At 39.6% G+C, this 18,125-nt stretch overlaps 1 protein-coding gene across 1 annotated transcript in view; it reads right to left on the minus strand.

Moving 5' to 3' along the window:
* Positions 1-18,125, minus strand: part of LOC124709018 (CD82 antigen-like) — a 66,133-nt gene that overhangs the window by 4,313 nt on the left and 43,695 nt on the right. The gene's annotated exons all lie outside the window — the stretch shown is intronic.

An 18,125-nucleotide genomic window follows, 5' to 3' on the forward strand; every position in this document is an offset into this window, starting at 1 on the left:
TGATGATGGTCGAAGTAGAGAGGATATAAAATGTAGACTGGCAATGGCAAGGAAAGCGTTTCTGAAGAAGAGAAATTTGTTAACATGGAATATAGATTTAAGTGTCAGGAAGTCATTTCTGAAAGTATTTGTATGGAGTGTGGCCATGTATGGAAGTGAAACATGGACGATAAATAGTCTGGACAAGAAGAGAATAGAAGCTTTCGAAATGTGGTGCTACAGAAGAATGCTGAAGATTAGGTGGGTAGATCACATAACTAATGAGGAGGTATTGAATAGGATTGGGGAGAAGAGAAGTTTGTGGCACAACTTGACTAGAAGAAGGGATCGGTTGGTAGGACATGTTCTGAGGCATCAAGGGATCACCAATTTAGTATTGGAAGGCAGCGTGGAAGGTAAAAATTGTAGAGGGAGACCAAGAGATGAATACACTAAGCAGATTCAAAAGGATGTAGGTTGCAGTAGGGACTGGGAGATGAAGAAGGTTGCACAGGATAGAGTAGCATGGAGAGCTGCATCAAACCAGTCTCAGGACTGAAGACCACAACAACAACAATCATCTAATGCTCTGTGCCGCAGTAGGAGTACAAAAGTCATGCTGAACAGTTATTACTGACCCGCACTGTGCAAAACATAGAACAAAAAACGCTTTCTGTTGTCCCAACACCATTTTTACTAGAACTGAACTGGGCGCACACTGCTGCTATCTAGTGCGAGCCATGTAAAACTAAAGAGTTTGCTCTTTCCAACAGTATGTTGTTCAAGCATATATCTCAAAGAACATAATAGTTACGATGTTTTAAACTGTAAGATTGTTTTTGATGCACCCTGTATATTTCAAGAGAGAAAAGTATGATCCTACCTCATGAAAATGAGTTAACATGACAGTTATGTGAAAAATCCATGCACATTTTAAAAATTTTAGACATTCATACAGAAATTACTTTCTTCTCTTTTATAAACCAGCAACAATTATTTCTTTGTTATCTTACATTAGAAGCTTACTAAAATGCTTCAGGACTGCAGTGAATATTCAGCATGTTGAGGACATAGCTTCAGTTGATGCTAGGTGATAGGAGACTAATGATATTCATTTGCCACTTGTAAAATTACTAGCATTTGTAATCAGTATAGAAATACAAGCTTGAAAGATAACTGTCCTGAGTAACTGGGTGCAATATGTTAACCACATTTCCAGCTGCTTAAAGGAAGCCTCATTGAAGGCTTTAGCAATGTCAACTTACCACAGTCTTTCATTTGTTATTCAAATGCATGGTTTCTGTCCCTTCAAAAGAATAGACACATGCAGATCCTGCAGCTGTGAAACACTATATGTAAACCGAACAAAGATGACTGCTATCAGCTGCAGTGGGACACTAAGTGACAGGGACTGTGGAGAGGTGGCGCTCAGTGGGAGTGTGGATCAGCCATGAGGTGTACTGAGATGGTCCGTGCTGTTGCAATAATGCTGTGTCCTGGATGGTGCAGTGGTTACCACACCTGCCTAGTAAACAGGAGATTCCGGGTTTGAATACTGGTCCAGTGCACATTTTCGCTCATCGCTGCTAATTCCACTTAATGTCCTGCTGCAGCTGATAGCAGTCATCCCCCTTCAATATATGTATAGTTTTTCATTTGTATCTCACACTTCATTAAATGATTCTAGTTTGCTTGGTTAACATTAGACTGAAACCTTTAGGAAATAAAGCTTGGGAAAACATTTGCCAATAGAGTTGTCTTGAGGGAGTCTTTACTCTAATGTAAAATTTTAAAGGAACCCACACATATTAGGCAAGAAACTATAGGCTGCAGGAATTTAAGAACATGTCAAGTACTGGCAACTTCTATAAATTATCTAAATTTTAATAGTGGAGACACTGTTAGTGCTTTACAGAGTAATGTTTCTAGTAAAACAAAAACCAGTAATATTAGTCAAAGTAGCTGTTTGTGTGTGTGTGTGTGGAGGGGGGGGGGGGGGGGGGCAGCTGCACATTACAGGCATTTTAAGCAGGAAAAATGTGAAACAAATATGTAGGAAGAGTGGTACTAGTAGGTGCATATACAAAATAATATGCATCAAAACTAGTAGACAATTCCATACTTTATTAGCAAAGTACACAATACACTGTGACACTCAAGACAGAGGCACGGAGCAAACTGAAATCAGAGTCCAGGACAAGTTCAAGTTCAAGTGGCTCCGAGCACTATGGGACTCAACTGCTGTGGTCATAAGTCCCCTAGAACTTAGAACTACTTAAACCTAACTAACCTAAGGACAGCACACAACACCCAGCCATCACGAGGCAGAGAAAATCCCTGACCCCGCCGGGAATCGAACCCGGGAACCCAGGCGTGAGAAGCGAGAACGCTACCGCACAACCACGAGATGCGGGCGTATAGTCCAGGACATTACTACTGCCTGTTGCTAAGGACAGCAGTATCAATGTTTACAGTCAGAGATGATAAACAGTCGTTATGTCACCACAAATCCAAGGAATGATATTATATTGGTGGACCTGCCATTAACACTGTATGTTATTTAAGTGTAGCATGCAGGTTATACTAAAACTTCCTTTACTAATGTACTTCTTGAATTATTTTGGACAACAGAAGGTTTGTCGGATGGGGGCTCTATGGATTTCAAAAAGCCGAGTTTAAAAGTGCATTAATTGTTAAACATTTTTTTAGAATAACTTTTTATCAAATCATCTACGAAAACACTGGTATTGGGCCACACAGAAGTTGAATGCCCACCAGAACAAATGGATCTCAATGGACGATAGATGGCAATGCTGCACTTGCCTAGTGAGCATACCACCACCTCGTCATGTGAATAGACTGGCTAATAGTGTCACTTGCAGCTGGAATAAATACTGCTGCACCTCGGCCCATTGGTCATTTATGTACTTCAGCTGGTAAGGTTCATTAGTCTCCACTGTACTACTGTCCACTGGTCAGCGACTTCACTTTGGCATTGGTTCTCCTCTTTGGTCTCAATTGAGATTGTGGCTCTAATTGACCTGTCAGCAGCACTGTGCTGAAGGTTTCTTGCTCTTCATTCTTGCATAGGTTGCTATTGACTTGCTCTTGTGGTGCCGGGTCCACTGTTCAGTCAGCCCGGTTGCTCGACTTGGGTGTGAGTTTTGAGTCCCATCTGTAGGTTGTCTTCCTACCTTGCATCACCACAGTTTCTCTATGTTTTCTGATGTGTTCACCAGTATCCAGCCGCTTATGGACCCAGCGATTGGCAATGAGGAAAAAGGAAGTTGTTCTGTAGCAAGGAAGCTAAATTGGTTAGCCTGCTCAAGCAACAGTAGCTGCTGATGCAGCAGATACAGATGGACTTGTTACAAAAGTTGCTTCAGCTGTTGTTGGACAAACTTTGTGTGCAGGAGGTCACTGCACCCCAGGGACCAGCGCCCCCTGCACTCGACACCACATTCCGTCCTCTGTCGCTTCCTCCTTTCACTGACACTACAGAGGACTGGGGCACATATTTGCATCAACTGAAGCAGCATTTCATGGCATTTCAAGTCATGGATGATTCATTGCAGTAATTGTTCTTTCTGTCTTGGGAGTCACCGGACAAGTTTTATCTCCTCCAAGAATTGGTGCGTCTGTCTGACCCCGTTGCCCTCTTCTACCAGCAGATATGCACTCTGTTGACTAATTATTATTCCCAGCGGTACCATGTGCTTGCCTCCAGACTAGAATTTCGTCAATACCATAAACAATTGGAACAGTCATATCACTCACAGGTCACAGATTTACAAGGACTCAGCCAAAAATGTGATTTTATTTGCCCCAATCAAGGCTGTAAGGCTTCCTATGCTGACGACCATTGATTTTTGATGTGATGATTCAATGCAGCTGACCCAGAGGTTCACAAGGAGGCATTGAAACTGGATAACCTCTCATTGGAAGACATCTTATACATCACTCATTCATTTGAAATTGCACAGGTGGCTAATGAATATTTCATGGTAAGGCTGCAAGTGGCTGCGTTTCACATGTTACCACATGCCCCACCTCAGCATCATAAACAAAGGATGACATCAGGTTGAGCAATGTCATGGTTGTCCAATGTCTCTGTGACTTCTGAGCCTCCAGTTGCCGCTCAACGGCAGCTATGGGGGCCGCGCCCTTTGTGCTCGCAGTGGTTTTCCTCTCACTCCCGAGCAGACTGTCCAGATTGCTGGTGTTACTGTACACACTGTGGCAAGGAGTGGCACTTCTGCTCAGTATGTTGCAGTCACATGACCTGGCCCCACCCAGCACCGTGACCACACCAGGACAAGGTACAGGTGCTGCAGACAGTGGTGCCCCAGGGCAACCTCTTCACACAAAAATTGTTTTTCATGCTTCATATGTCTCGCCTGGACATCCGGTTTCATGTAGACATTGGGGCCATCATCATTTTGATCAATCAGGCGACTTATGTCTGATGGGGTTCACCTGACTTGTCTCCACCCTCGTGCAATTTGTTGGCCTATGGAGACAGTGTGATTCCTCTTTGTGGGCAGTTTTTGATTGCAGCAGTGTAAAAATATATTACCCAGCTTTTGACACTCTTTGCCATCGACCATCCATCAGCTAACAACATTTTTTGTATTAATGCCTTCATGGCATTTGGATTTTCTATCTCAGATTAAGTGAAGGTGTTTTCCAGGAAATGGAGTTTCCATCTCCTTTCAACAAGTTTGGGGTGTGCTTCATACTTTCAGGCACACATAACCCTTTGGCCGGGTGCCACGCCTCCTTTTTACCATGCCACACTAATTCTGGTGGCTGCTGTGAAGCAGGAATTCAATTATTTCCAGGCTGTTGGGGTTGTCGAACCTGTCAAATCTAGTGCATGGGTCAAACACTCGGTCATCATCCAGATTACATGGTTTTAGGGCAAGTTCAACTATTATGCTAAGTTCTCCGCCAGATAGACCACACTGTGCAACCCATAAATCAGTTGCATAAAATGGGGGTCCTGTAGAACAGGACCCCTGCTTGTGATCAGGCTTTTGTCATTCTGAAAACCATGCTGACATCCACATCCTGTCTCAAGCCCTATTCTCCCCGATCAACTATTTGTTGTGGCAGCCGATGTGTCTGCCTACAGTATTACCGCAGTCTTGGCACACAGGAATAGGGATATAGGGATGGTTCTGGGCAGCCAATAACATATGCATCCAAAACCCTGACCCCAACACAGCGCAACTATACACAAATTGAAAAGGAGGCCTTCGCAATAGTGTTTGCAATTGAGAAATTTCATGTCTATATTTTGGAACACAGTTCTCTCTAATTACAGATCACAAGCTGTTGGTGGCATTATTTGGGCAGTTTTCCAATCTTCCAGAATAAAAAGCGTAATGCCTCCCGCACTGGGTGCTGTTCCCCAGTGCCTACAATTATACTGTCTAGTACAAGCCGACAGCACAGCATTATAATGCCGATGCACAGTTCTGTCTACCGGCTGGCCGGGACCCAGATTTTGACAAGGAGGAGGTCCCCTTCTTCCACATCAATGCCAAATGTCAACACACGTTGGGCAGTTTTCTCTTTACGGCCAAGAGTGTTGCTGCTGCAATGTGCCGGGCCCCCACCAGGCGACAGGTCCTTCACTATGTAATCCATGGCATGCCCCATTATCTCTCTCATCAATTGACAACAGTGTTCCATCCTTGGACACAGCTTTCTCACCGCCTCTCAGTTGTTGATGGTATCATTCTTTTGGATATTAATACGTATGCATTTCAAGTGGTTGTTCTGGTGGAACTGCATCTTCAGTGTTGAGTTTGCTCCACTGGAGTCATTGGGACATGTCCCGCATGAAGATGCTGGCACACCATGATGTGTACTGGCCTGGGAACAATGGCGATATTGGAAAAGTGGTCTGTAGTTGTGCAGCATACGCCTAGTACTAGGCAGTACCTCCTCAATCTTTTGCCCCCTGGCCTGATCCTCACCTCTCTTGGAACCATGTCTATCTCGATTTCACATGCCTTTTCTTGGATTCTCTGTGGTTGCTCATTTTAGATGATTATTCAAAGTACCCCTAAGTCATACGCATGGTATCCACCACAACCGGGGCACGCTTACTGTCTTAGGCCAAATTTAGGCCATTGAAGGTTGCCTAGCACATAGGTCTCTGACAATGGCCCACAATTCACAGTCTCTGCCTTTGAGGACTTCTTTGCCAACAATAGCATAAAACACATCTGTAGCCCCCATTCCAGCCTTCCTCCAATGATGAAGCTGAATGTCTGGTCTGGACTTTTAAGCAGCTGATGAAGATGGCTAGTGAATCATCCTCTGCTATGGTGGCACTTACTTTGATTTAGAGGATTTATCACACCATACTAATTAACAATCATAGCCTGCGGAGTACCACCATGGTCACCAGCATCGGCCTTTGCTTCATCTGCTGACACCATTGATGCTGGAACCTTGCTCATGTCTGTCTGGGTATTACACCCTGGGAACTGTTGTGTAGGCATGCTCCTGCAGGAGCACAGAGGCTTGGACATCAGCAATGGTAATGTCCATCCATGGGTGACAAGTTATGTTGGTCCAAAGACAGAAGGGGCTTGAGCACCATCACCACATCCAGCTTTGACCTCAGACACAAGCATCCCATCCCCAGCCCCTCTTCCACTGCCTTCTGGCACCAATGTGCCACAATGGCCAGAACCCCGAGTGGCTGCAAATGTCTCTTTTTCACGCAGGCTCTCTCTGTGGATCAGTGGTTCTCCATGGCATGCCCATCTCCAGCAATGTCCCAATGGACACTGGCAACCACATTTGGCAACCACATTTCCTCCTCACAGCCTACAGTTGATGAGACTGCACCTTTGCCCACACCTTTGTTTCACTTTTCATGGCACCATCTGAGGCACTTCCGCCCATATGCACCAGTTTTGGGGTGGGAGGGATCTGGTATCAGGCTGTGCAGAAGTTGAATTCCCACTGGAACAAATGGATTTTGATGGCTGATAGAGGGCAGTGTCCCTGCAGTGCACCATGTGAATACACTGGCTAATAGTGTCCCTCACAGCTGGCAGGCATAAATACCACCTCATCTCAACCAGTCAGTTAGTTGTGGACTTTGGCTGATAGCATTCATTCGGTCTCTTCCATACTACTGTCTACTCATCAACAACTTTGCTTTGGTATTGGTTCTCCTCTTTGGTATTGATTTGGATTGTGGCACTACTTGACCTGCTGAAAGAATTGTGTTGAAGGTCCGTTACACTGCGCCGTTGCATAGGTTGCTATTGACATGCTCTTGTTGTGTCAGGTCTGCCATTCAGTCGTCCAGGTTGCTGAAATAATGCTATAGAAGCTCCATTTTTTACATGAACGAAACAGAAAATGTTAAAAAATGAGCTGTATATAGTTGCTCACTGTGAAACAGGAGGAAGATAGTCAGGATATTGCAAGGAAAAACTATTCCAATGATAAAAGGTGTCAATCTACTTGCCAATACAGCACAGTTGTGGATAAGTCACAGGTTAGTGGTTAGTGGTTTAGTTTGTGGCTGTGGCGCAGAAGATGACACAGAAAATGTAATGCCGAGATGCTACAGGAGTCAAACCATGTACTGTAGTTTTGGAATGATGATAACTACTTAAGATACTATGTAAGGTGTTGAGAACTCTAGTGGCTAACAAATCAATGAAGAAGACAGAGAACGTGAAAATTACGTCACTTAACTAGTTACAAACACTTTGAGCATAAGGAGGACCAAAGGCTGACTTAATGGGTTTTTTATTTTTATTTTTATTTTTTATTTTTTTCAAGGATGAATTGTTGTATCTTTATTAGGCAGCTGACATACAATGTTTGATAAATACAACCATTTTGATTTCAAAAGTAAGATACCAAAATAAATACTTCACTGAAATTTTTCAGTGTTAAAATGTTTGCTTCATGTGTAGCTATTACCTGAGATTGTTGCTCAGTTTGATTAACGCTATTGTCAGGTTATGGTAATTCTGGATCTGATGATGACCATTGTACTCCAAAAATTTTGATACTATTGGTAATACGAAGATTCACTTTTATTTGGCTGATTATATTTCATTAAAATACTTAGGTATTCTTATAAATGAATTTAGCTTTGTTTTCACTCAGTCGGTTACTTACTAACACAAGAGAAAGACTGACGATATCCTTAAGAACTGGAATAATACGTGATTTTGGCAGAGCTTCTAATGTGGAGTTTCCATAATATGTTTCTATAAACAAGTTTTAACAAACTAAGGAAAATATAGATTCCCTCTTACCATAAAGGTGACACATTAAGTTGCAGACAGGCACAGCTAAAAGATGGTTATGCATTAGCTTTTGGTCACAGCAATCTGGTCCCAGCTGCCAGAGATGGCGATCATGCATGCATGAAGTGCTTGCTTGTGTGAATGAATTTGTGAATCTTTTCTTTTCTGATGAACGTTGTGGCCAAAAGCCAATGTGTAAGTGTCTTTTAGTTGTGCCTGTCTGGAACATAATGTGTCATCTCTACAGTAAGTAGCAATCTATCTTTTTCTTACATTTTTTATATTCTCACCTGGAGTTTCCACTGTTCCAGGTTCAAGAAAACATGCCTATTGCAGAAATGTTGCCTGTGGTTGTGAAAACTCCATTTATTGCAGCTTAAGAGCTGTTTGTTTGGAGATTTTCTGATAAAAACGTCAGACTCTGGCTTTCTGGGCACAGACTGCACTGCTTATTCTGCAAGCCCTGCCGGATTTGACTTGCTAATATATAAGAGAAAAGATATACCTAATTTTTGGAAATGGTATTTTTTTAAAATTCTGTTCTACATTTTCATGTAGTCCTCATAAAGTTCAAGTGTTGGAACTTGCTTGAATATTCTATAGTTGGAATTTGCTTAAATCTTCTGTGTGCAGTCTCTCATTTAATCAATATCTCATAAAACTGTCGTCATGCATGGATCTAACTGAATTCCAGGTAGCATGCTGGTCATAAAGTGCAATAACGCTGTGAGTGAATTTTATAAACTTACTGTCTCATGCTACCTCACTAGCTATGACCTGTTATTGGATATATGAATACCCATTTGCCAGAGTTTTGTAGTTAATGTGTTGGATTTTTCTATGACCTGTTAGGTATAACTTTTCTCAGCAGTTAGTAGGCATTACATTAAGATAATGTGCTGCGAACAGAAAGGCATGAGCAGGAATATGACATGTTTGAATCACTTAACCTGTGTCCTTCATTGTCGGCATATATTTAAAAGAGTGTGGCATTCAATGATGGCTTGGAAACAGATATGAAATTCTCATAACAGTACAGTGAAACCATGTTCTTGATAATCGCAATATTAGCCATGGTGACATGGAGCAACAGTAAGTGATCTGAATATAGTATGTAAATCGTAGTCTCACTTCCACATTATAATTTACTATGTAAGAAGATTTATTGTGGAGTTACAAAATTAATGTCAGTAAACTTGATAACTGATGCTACAAAACAATATTTTATATTAAAATACTTAAGCAATTTAAACAAAGAAATACTCACCCTTTAAACAAAGAATGTTTAAAGGCACTCTGACCACAATCTATTGGTTATGAACTGTAGATTAAAACTGAAGAAACTGCAAAACGGTGGGGATTTGAGAAGATGGGATCTGGATAAACTGAAAGAACTAGAGGTTGTAGAGAGCTTCAGGGAGAGCGTTAGGGAACGATTGGCAAGAATGGGGGAAAGAAATACATTAGAAGAAGAATGGGTAGCTTTGAGGGATGAAATAGTGAAGGCAGCAGAGGATCAAATAGGTAAAAAGACAAGGACTAGTAGAAACCCTTGGGTAACAGAAGAAATATTTAATTTAATTGATGAAAGGAGAAAATATAAAAATGCAGTAATTGAAGCAGGCTAAAAGGAATACAAACATCTCAAAAATGAGATCGATAGGAAGTGCAAAATGGCTAAGCAGGGATGGCTAGAGGACAAATGTAAGGATGTATAGGCACATATCACTAGGGGTAAGATAGATACTGCCTACAGGAAAATTAAGGAGACCTTTGGGGAAAAGAGAACCACTTGTATGAATATCAAGAGCTCAGATGGAAACCCAGTTCTAAGCAAAGAAGGGAAAGCAGAAAAGTGGAAGATATATAGAGGGTCTATACAGGGGCGATGTTCTTGAGGACAATATTATGGAAATGGAAGAGGATGTAGATGAAGATGATATGATAGTGCGTGAAGAGTTTGACAGAGCACTGAAAGACCGAAGTCAAAACAAGGCCCCCGGAGTAGACAACATTCCATTAGAACTACTGGCAGCCTTGGGAGAGCCAGGCCAAACAAAACTCTACTATCTAGTGAGCAAGATGTATGAGACAGGCAAAATACTCTCAGACTTCAAGAAGAATATAATAATTCCAATCCCAAAGAAAGCAGGTGTTGACAGACATGAAAACTACTGAACTACCAGTTTAATAAGCCATGGCTGCAAAAAACCAACACGAATTCTTTAGAGACGAATGGAAAAACTGGTAGAAGCCGACCTCGGGGAAGACCAGTTTGGATTCTGTAGAAATGTTGGAACACGTGAGGCAATACTGGCTGTACGACTTATCTAGAAAATAGATTAAGGAAAGGCAAACCTACGTTTCCAGCATTTGTAGACCTAGAGAAAGCATTTGAAAATGTTGACTGGAATACTCTCTTTCAGATTCTGAAGGTGGCAGCGGTAAAATAAAAGGAGCGAAAGGCTATTTACAATTTGTAGAGAAACCAGATGGCAGTTATAAGAGTCGAGGGGCATGAAAGGGAAGCAGTGGTTGGGAAGGGAGTGAGACAGGGTTGTAGCCTATCCGTCATGTTATTCAATATGTATATTGAGCAAGCTGTAAAGGAAACAAAAGAAAAATTCAGAGTAGGAATTATAATCCATGGAGAAGAAATAAAAACTTTCAGGTTTGCCTATGACATTTTGATTCTGTCAGAGACAGCAAAGGACCTAGAAGAGCAGCTGAATGGAATGGACACTGTCTTGAAAGGAGGATGTAGATGAACATAAACAAAAGCAAAATGAGAATAATGGAATGTAGTCAAATTAAATTGGGCGATGCTGCCAGAATTAGATTAGGAAATGAATTGCTTAAAGTAGTAAATGAGTTTTGCTATTTGGGGAGCAAAATAACTAATGATGGTCGAAGTAGTGAGGATATAAAATGTAGACTGGCAATGGCAAGGAAAGGGTTTCTGAGGAAGAGAAATTTGTTAACATCGAGTATTGATTTAAGTGTCAGGAAGTCGTTTCTGAAAGTATTTGTATGGATTGTAACCATGTCTGGAAGTGAAATGTGGACAATAAATAGGTTGGAGAAAAAGAGAGTAGAAGCTTTTGAAATGTGGTGCTACAGAAGAATGCTGAAGATTAGATGGGTAGATCATGTAACTAATGAGGAGGTATTGAATAGAATTGGAGAGAAGAGAAATTTGTGGCACAACTTGACTAGAAGAAGGGATCGGTTGGCAGGATATGTTCTGAGGCATAAAGGGATCACCAATTCAGTATTGGAGGTCAGCGTGGAGGGCAAAAATTGTAGAGGGAGACCAAGAGATGAATACACTAAACAGATTCAGAAGGATGTAGGTTGGAGTAAGTACCGGGAGATGAAGAAGCTTGCACAGGGTAGAGTAGCATTGAGAGCTGCATAAACCAGTGTCTGGACTGAAGACCACAAAACAACAAGGCCATAATAATAACATGCTCGCATTATGATACAGTTGAGGACATGGCTGATTAGAAGAATGACCCCACAATAGTTTTGTGTGTATTAGTTAAGGCTTTGGTTAAATATTTAATTTAGTAGATGACCATCTTCAGCCATTGTATAATCTATTGTTAGACCCTCTTAAAATATCTGTAGATTCTTTTGGAAGTTTTACTTCAGTTTGTAAAGCACACTGCCTCATCTGAAACCTAATGAAAATCTATTAAAATTCTATGGAGCCACAATAATAAATTACATGAGCACTGAAGATGAGGATGTAGCCCTTTGTCAATCCAGCCAAAATGCAAATAAACAATAAAAAACAAGGAGTCTTGTCTATTTACACACAAATAATGCAATTCATCAACTTTGTACAGGCTGCAGGACACTACGAATACAAAACCAAATCAATCATCATGAATGTGATTGCATAGTGTGATATGGAAGAAAAATAGATGGAACTGCAAGACATACAGCTTATTTGAAGGATGATTCTTCCAGCCACAAAGATTTCAATTTGATTCTTTCAGTGGTTAGGGTTACATACCAAATAAAGGCAGCATAGTGTGAGTGCCAGAGTTGAAATGCAGTGATAAAAGTGCAGCCTCTTTGGCTTTCATGCCTCAGAGGTGTTTAGAAATATCCAGTCTTAAAAAGAAAAAGGCGGCCAATTTTGGCTGACAACACAAATACTAATTCTGGAAAGAAGAACAGGAAGTGTAAAAACATTATTATAAGTTGGACCAAACAGTGCAAATAACATAATACATCTAGGGCTCCTTCTCACAATGTGTAAATCATAAAGGTGTCCAAACTGACATAGACTGCTTACTCACTGATCTACAGCTCCTAGTTGGTAACATTTTCCAACATTTTAGTACTTACACTCCACATGTTGAAAAACTGAAATCACTCTGTGAGTTCACTGAAGCAGACTACAACAATCTTTTAGGTCCTAATAAAATGACTCTATCAGCCACTAACGGAGTCATTTATGTTTTTCCTTCCTGTACCTTGACAAGTGCCCCCTCACCAGAAGCATTTTTTTAAACTGTGCTCTCCTTCATCTCCCTTCAGACTAGTTAACTATTTTCTCAAGAGTATTCTGCGCATTAAAAAAGAAAGTGCAAGTATAACTGAAGTTCCAACCAAATAAATAACTTGCACAATCCACAAAATCCTGAAGGTTTTTGACATCTGCTGTAAATCAATGAACCATTATTGGAATCTCTTCAGTCAATGAATTGGATCACCCTAGATAAAACCACCATCTGGATTGATGATCAAGAAGAAAAAAAGGAAACTGTGTCTGTCAGTTAGAAACATGTCTTATGTTAATGCTATAGCTCATTTCAAAACCTGCAACAGAATACTGAATTTAGTAAAACAGGCATCAGAGTAAATGCAACATGAGAAAAAGATAGGCACATTAGGTAACAAAATAAAGACATTATGGAATGTAGTGAAGGAGGAGACAGGTAGAATCAGAGATGAAAACTAGCAGGTAGTATTAGGAGTAAATGATACATTGATAACATATGAGCATAGCGTTGCAAAGCTTTGTAACAACTATTTCATAACTGTTACTGTAGATGCTGCCATGGAATACCACAGACTAACCATTAGAGATAACTTCAGTTTCATAACCGTTACTGTAGATGCTGCCATGGAATATCACAGACTAACCATTACAGATAACTTCAGTAATATGAATGTAACTCACTATGCCAGTAAAATAATCTCCACCTTATAATCTTTAAAAGGTACCCACCACTATGTACTGTGTAGAGGCTTGTGGAGTGTTTTTGTAGATGTAGATATAGAAAATCAAAAATTCTAGTGCTTATGGCAAAATATCAATAAAATTAATGAAAGAGTGTTCTTCTGAATTTTGTAACATATTAAGTTATTTGTGTAGCCAGTCATTTCTCACTAGAACATTTCCTCAATTAGCTGAGACATATTGCAGTTAAGCACCCATATAAGAAAAGAGGTAAAGAGATGCTGTCAAAGTTCCATCCAGTTTCACTTTTGCCAGCAATATCAAAAATTTTAGAAAAGGTAATACACAAGTGGCTTCTCAACATCCCGACTGCAAATAATATATTATCATTGTTTCTGAAAAGGTTCTAATAATGAGAAGTTGTTACACATACAATTAGAATTACTTAATTCATTTGGCAATAAATTACGGACCACTGCTATATTCTGTTATTTCAAAGGAATTTGACTCCATGAATCACAAACACTTTCAAATAAATTAGGATACTACACTGTAACAGAAAACACCACAAAATGTTTCAAATCTAATTTCTCTGACTGCAAGTAAAGGGCACTGAAAGAAAATAGTACTGTGTTAAACTATCAGTCACCATCCAAGTGGTAACTAATGTGTTGAGTGTTCCACAAGATTCCATGTTAGGGCCTCTACTTCTCCTTACATACACTTTTCATCATTAACATTACCAAATGCAATCCATTTGGTTTGTACATGATAAAGATCTATTAATGAAATGTTCATGAATGTTAATAAATGGTTCCTAGTCAATTCATCACCACAAAGCTTTGAAAAGAAAACTACATGCAATTCAGAATTTTTAAGGGGTTCTCACCCCCCCCCCCCCTCCTCCTGAGTACATGTCTAAAATATGATGACAGGCACATAGAAAAAACTGACAGTGTAAAATTCTTAGAATTATGACTCAATAATAAATTCAACTGGAAGTGGCACACCACAGCACAGAACTGCCAAAACACTCAAATAAATTATTATTTGTATTACAGATGCAATCAAACATAGGTGGTATAAGAGTAAAAATGCTAGCACACTTTATTCACTTTTGTTCCATAATGTCATACACAATAATGTTTTTGGGGTAACTAATCAAGCCAAGGTGAAGTTTTCTGAGTACAAAAGCCTACAATATGTATTATTTAGTTGCAATTATTAAGATATTAAAGGATTAAGTAACTCACCGCACAAAATTTTCAGTGAAAAATAGGAGTTGCATGTTAAATCATAATCCTTTGCATATAAAGAGATTAAAGTTTTGTGTTAACATTGGAGGAGGTCTTTATTTATCATCAGTTTTGAGAAAATGGCTCATATCTGGCATTCTAACTTTTGCCTGTGATAAAACTACACAGCAAGAGTGATCCACTCATAATATCCATTGCATTTCATAAACAGTTCAAGGTACAGGAAAAGATTTTTAGCAAACAACAGCACACAAAGAGGAGAGTATTTTGCCATATGATTGATACGTAAAACTCTCCTGTCTACCATGATTTTCATGTAACATGAGAACTGGAATGGGTTTGAAGGAAGAAAAGTGAATAACACACAAGTTTATTTTTATAGTAACAATGAAGAAAATAGCTAAAATAGTACCTATGTGATATTTAAAACTTTTGTGTACAAAATGTTCATGTAATATCATACTATTTGACTTGATTGGCCCTATATTAACAGTAAACTACTTGCACAACATGTATTCTGCAGGACCAAATAAAAATCAAAGCTTTTTTCATAAGCTTTTGACATGCTTTTTCTCCATATGCTTCTTTAACAAAACATTGTTTCAGGGTGCTATCACAACTGCTACTGCATTAACATGCTAGTTAGGCAAAAATTTGTAAACTCCATGTCCATTTTGGTAAAAGAAGTTAATTTCTAAAATGACAGAAAGAGAAGTGAAAGTGTTACTCAAAACTTGCCACTGATAATGGGTCTCTGAAGAAAAAAAAGAGTAACATGTCAGGCAAGAATAAATTATTCTTTCTGTTGCAGTTTTGGTGGAATCCCTCAGCAAGACATGGAATCCTGAATCAGCAAGCAAGCAATGGAGATTGAGACAGGTCAATAACTTGTCAGTATAAAAATAAACTAGTAATTTCTTCACATACACTGTAGGAAACCCACACCAATTCTCACTTCACCAGCTATTGATAACTATTAAAAATTATATTATTACATTAAAAAATTTCTGCAATTACTAGTATATCTTAGCAGATAAGATGGTTTCACTTGTCCAGCAAATTTCAAAATTCTCTCATCTCTGCTGGCTATTAAACTTGTTTTGATATATTTCACCATTTATAAAATACAATAGATGTTAAGAATAGTTCACTCTCACTGTATTGTCTGAGGTTTCATACAGAAGTTTTGCATTCTTGAGTCTGGAGGTAGGTGCAATTAATTGTTTCAGAAAAATGGTTCAAATGGCTCTGAGCACTATGGGACTTAACTTCTGAGGTCATCAGGCCCCTAGAACTTAGAACTACTTAAACAGAGCTAACCTAAGGACATCACACACATCCATGCCCGAGGCAGGTTTCAAACCTGTGACCGTAGTGATCGTGCGGTTCCAGGCTGTAGCACCTAGAATCGCTCGGCCGCTCTGGCCGGCTGAATTGTTTCAGTGTCTTATCTAAACTGCATATGTAGCAAATGCATGACCTAACATGCACCAAGCATAAAACATAATGAGTCCAATTTATTATTGCAAACAATTCAAATTTTGTGCAGTGGGTTACTCAATTTTGGAAAATCACAATAACTAAGAACATTACAAAAAGACAGGCAGTTCATCATGAAAGAGACAAAAGAGGTCATAAGCTTTTTATTTATTTATTTATTTATTCTATTTTTTTTTTTTTTTTTTTCATTTACCAAATATTTTCCTCAAAATCATATGAGAAAGAATGGAAAGCAGCCAACTTATGCATGACATTCTAATCATACTGCCACTGCTGCACCTTAACTGTAGTGTTCGAATCACTTTCTTCAGTTATTCATTTTTATTTTATATTTATATTATGTTAGCTATAATTACATCTCCATTATCCAGTATCAGGCTGGGTTGCTTCTCCGTTTTCCTGTTTTTCCGCAATTCTTCTTCTGCACCTGTTTTTTCCAGTCCAGTCAATCCGTTTTCTCTGGATCTACCTCTTGCCCTCAGATTTGCCTTCCCTGATTTGTTTTTGTATTCTTCTACCTTCTATTTTCTTTATATGTCCAAACTGTTTTAACCTACTCCTCTCAATTCCATAACTGAATTTTTCTACTCCAATTTCTTTCTCAGAAACTTCATTTCTCACTCTGTCTCTTCATTTTTCCTAACATACTTCTTGGGAATTGCATTTCATTGACTTGACTTCTACTCTCATCTCTTCTTCTCATTGTCAAGGCCTCCAATACATATGTCAATATAGGCATAACATACATCTTGTACAGCAGTTCCTTACACTTCACTGGCATCTCCCTTCCACAGACTAAAATCCTTACACAATGATAAAGTGTGTTATTGTATCCACTACCACTTTTCCACCTCCATCCTTGCATTTTGGATTACCTCACTTCTCAGATATTGAAAGTTGTTAGTCATTTCAATTTGCTGTCCACTGACATTAATTAGTATTTTCCCTTCTCTGTCACTTCTGTTTACCATCATGGTCTTGCTTTTCTTCACACTGAATTTCATGCTGTATTTCTCAGTTTTTTTTTTTTTTTTTTTTTGTTTAGTTGTTTGTCTAGTTGTTCTGGTACATCCATACTGTTGGTTCTCCACAACATATCCTCAGGAAATAGCAATAACTTTAACTCCTTTCCTCTATGGTCTTCTTTTGTCTTTTACACAGGTTCATCCTTCAGAACCGTAAATAATAGTGCTGACATTATATTTCCTAGCCTGTCCGCCCCCGGTAGCTGAGTGGTCAGCGCGACAGAATGTCAGTCCTAAGGGCCCGGGTTCAATTCCCGGCTGGGTCAGGGATTTTCTCTGCTCAGGGACTGGGTGTTGTGTTGTCCTAATCATCATCATTTCATCCCCATTGACGCGCAAGTTGCCGAAGTGGCGTCAAATCGAAAGACTTGCACCAGGCGAATGGTCTACCCGACGAGAAGCCCTAGCCACACGACATCTCATTTCATTTCCTAGCCTCAACCCCATAACATTCCTACACCAATGAGTTACTCCAACTTGGGTCTGGACACAGCTGAAGCTTTTCTCATGCACTACTTGAGCAATTTCACTTGTTTGTTCCCCAACTCCCTTTCTCTTCAAGGTTTCTCACACCTTTTCTCTGGGGACACCATTATATGTCATAATTAAGCCCAGATCTTTTCTATACTTCCGATGCTTTTCCATGACCTGTTTCATACTAAAGATTTGGTCCACTGTTGATCTACCATGCCAAAAGCCATACTACTCCTCTACTACCTGATCCACTTTTTCCCTCAATCTTCTGTTCAGTATCCTCTCCATTATTTTTGCTACTTTTGATATGATTGTGATCCCTCAATAGCTATTTACTTTTCTGTCTTTTTCCTTGGACACTGAAATTATTATCCCCTTTGCCCCTTCTTCAGGAATACGT

This window comes from Schistocerca piceifrons, chromosome 7, assembly GCF_021461385.2.
Source record: "Schistocerca piceifrons isolate TAMUIC-IGC-003096 chromosome 7, iqSchPice1.1, whole genome shotgun sequence".
In the NCBI taxonomy this organism is placed as follows: Eukaryota; Metazoa; Arthropoda; class Insecta; order Orthoptera; family Acrididae; genus Schistocerca; species Schistocerca piceifrons.